General features: G+C 70.2%; 1 long non-coding RNA gene across 1 annotated transcript; it reads right to left on the reverse strand.

Moving 5' to 3' along the window:
* Window positions 1-11: 11 nt before the first annotated feature.
* Window positions 12-2,834, reverse strand: LOC144591876 (uncharacterized). Its single transcript, XR_013547039.1, has 3 exons — window positions 2,722-2,834; window positions 1,256-1,363; window positions 12-73 (listed from the first exon to the last, which is right to left on the reverse strand). It is a non-coding gene; the product is annotated as an uncharacterized LOC144591876 (long non-coding RNA).
* Window positions 2,835-3,058: the final 224 nt, after the last annotated feature.

Genomic DNA, 3,058 nt, shown 5'->3' on the forward strand with positions numbered 1-3,058 from the left:
CCTGGAGGCCGGGGCCGATGCTCTGCAATTTTGTTCGGAAATCCAGCAGCTTCTTGTCATTCTTTTCCGCTTCCTGTAACATGAAGATTCAGAATTGTGTCAGTGATTGTCTCCCCCCTCCCCCCAACCTCTCCCCCCACACCCCCCTCACCCACACCCCCCTCACCCACCCACCCACCCCTCCCCCACACCCCCCTCCCCCACAACCCCCCTCCCCCCACACCCCCCTCACCCCACCCACCCACCCCTCCCCCACACCCCCCCTCACCCACCCACCCCTCCCCCCACACCCCCCCTCACCCACCCACCCCCTCCCCCACACCCCCCCTCACCCACCCCCTCCCCCACAACCCCCCTCCCCCACACCCCCCTCCCCCACACCCCCCTCACCCACCCACCCCACCTCCCCTCCCCCACACCCCCCTCACCCACCCACCACCCTCCCCAACCCCCTCCCCCCACCCACCCCTCCCCCCACACCCCCCCCTCCCCCACCCACCCTCCTCCCCCTCCCCAACCCCCTCACCCACCCACCCCTCCCCAACCCCCTCCCCCACCCACCCCTCCTCCCCTCCCCCACACCCCCCTCACCCACCCCACCCCTCCCCAACCCCCTTCTCCCCCTCCCCCACACCCCCACTCCCCCACCCACCCCTCACCCACCCACCCCTCCCCAACCCCCTCCCCCACCCACCCCTCCTCCCCTCCCCCACCCCCCCTCACCCCCCTCCCCAACCCCTCCTCCCCTCCCCCACCCCCCCCTCCCCCACACCCCCTCCCCCACACCCCCCTCCCCCACCCACCTCTCCTCCCCTCCCCAACCCCCTCCCCCACCCACCCCTCCTCCCCCACACCCCCCCTCCCCCACCCCACCCCTCCTCCCCTCCCCAACCCCCTCCCCCACCCACCCCTCCTCCCCTCCCCAACTCCCTCCCCCACCCACCCCTCCTCCCTCCCCCACACCCCCCTCACCCACCCACCCCTCCTCAACCCCCTACCCCCACCCAACCCTCCCCCACCCACCCCTCCTCCCCCTCCCCAACCCCCTCCCCACCACCCACCCCTCCTCCCCTCCCCCTCCCCCACTCTCCCCACCCACATACACCCCCCACCCATACACCCCCCACCCACACACCCCCTCCCCCCCCACCCACTTACACCCACCCTCCCACATACACCCCTCCCCCCACCCCCCACCCACTTTCCCCCCCCCTCCCACCCATACACCCCCTCCCCCCCACCGCGCTGCGCTCACCATGACCACGAAGTGCATGAGGGTGATGCCGGGTTTGTTGGCGCGAGTCTCCACCAGCTTCAGCAGTGACGTCATCCTGTACCCGGACGCATCGCCCGCGTACCCGCCCTGCAACGGGGGGGGGGGGGGGGGTCGTCACTGGGGGTCACTCTGCCCCTCCAGCTGTGGGTCAGTGTGGCCCACTCCCTTAGTAATGGTCAGCGTGGGCCCCTCCCCCACTGGCCCCTCCCCCACTGGCCCCCTCCCCCACTGGCCCCCTCCCCCACTGTGGGTCAGTGTGGGCCCCTCCCCCCACTGTGGGTCAGAGTGGACCCCTCCCCCACTGGACCCCTCCCCCACTGGCCCCCTCCCCCACTGGCCCCCTCCCCCACTGGCCCCCTCCCCCACTGGACCCCTCCCCAACTTGACCCCTCCCCCACTGGCCCCCTCCCCCACTGGCCCCCTCCCCCGCTGGACCCCTCCCCCACTGGCCCCCTCCCCCACTGGCCCCCTCCCCCACTGTGGGTCAGTGTGGGCCCCTCCCCCACTGTGGGTCAGAGTGGACCCCTCCCCCACTGGCCCCCTCCCCCACTGTGGGTCAGAGTGGACCCCTCCCCCACTGGCCCCCCTCCCCCCACTGTGGGTCAGCGTGGGCCCCTCCCCCACTGGCCCCCCTCCCCCACTGTGGGTCAGAGTGGACCTCTCCCCCACTGGACCCCTCCCCCACTGGCCCACTCCCCCACTGGCCCACTCCCCCACTGGACCCCTCCCCCACTGGACCCCCCTCCCACTGGCCCCCTCCCCCACTGGACCCCTCCCCCACTGGCCCCCTCCCCCACTGGACCCCTCCCCCACTGGCCCCCTCCCCCACTGTGGGTCAGAGTGGGCCCCCTCCCCCACTGTGAGTCACTGTGCGCCCCCCCGCTGTGGGTCAGAGAGGCCCCTCCCTCAGTGACGGTCTGTGTGTGGCCCCCAGGGTGAGGGTCAGATTAACCCCACAGTGGGGACTCTCTGCCCTCACCCCCGCTTGGTGAGGGTCAGTGTGTGGGTCAGTGTGTGGGTCAGTGTGTGTGTGGGTCAGTGTGTGTGTGGGTCAGTGTGTGTGTGGGTCAGTGTGTGTGTGGGTCAGTGTGTGGGTCAGTGTGTGTGTGGGTCAGTGTGTGGGTCAGTGTGTGTGTGGGTCAGTGTGTGGGTCAGTGTGTGTGTGGGTCAGTGTGTGGGTCAGTGTGTGGGTCAGTGTGTGTGTGGGTCAGTGTGTGGGTCAGTGTGTGTGTGGGTCAGTGTGTGTGTGGGTCAGTGTGTGTGTGGGTCAGTGTGTGGGTCAGTGTGTGGGTCAGTGTGTGTGTGGGTCAGTGTGTGTGTGGGTCAGTGTGTGGGTCAGTGTGTGTGTGGGTCAGTGTGTGGGTCAGTGTGTGTGTGGGTCAGTGTGTGTGTGGGTCAGTGTGTGGGTCAGTGTGTGGGTGCATCTCCCCAGGGTGGGGACTCACTGCGTTCATGATGTTGCCGGTGGTCAGCACGAGGTAGAGGACCGTCCGCAGCTCCTCACAGCTCAGGATCTCCTACGGACAGAGAGAGAGAGGGAGGGGTGGCCCCACACACAGTCCCAGACGGGGGGGGGGGGGGGGGGGGGACGTGGGGGGGGGACACGTGGGGGGAAACGTGGGGGGGACACGTGTGGGGGGTATGTGGGGAGTATGTGGGGAGGGGGCGTGGACACGAGGGGGAAGGAGTGAGGATTGCGGGGAGAGGGGGGGGGAATTGCCGGTGGGGTCGTGCTGTGGTTGTCGAGGTCACTCATGGTGGGCAGGGAGTGGTTGCTGGGGG

This window comes from Rhinoraja longicauda, unplaced genomic scaffold (genome assembly GCF_053455715.1).
Source record: "Rhinoraja longicauda isolate Sanriku21f unplaced genomic scaffold, sRhiLon1.1 Scf002627, whole genome shotgun sequence".
NCBI classification, from domain to species: Eukaryota; Metazoa; Chordata; class Chondrichthyes; order Rajiformes; family Arhynchobatidae; genus Rhinoraja; species Rhinoraja longicauda.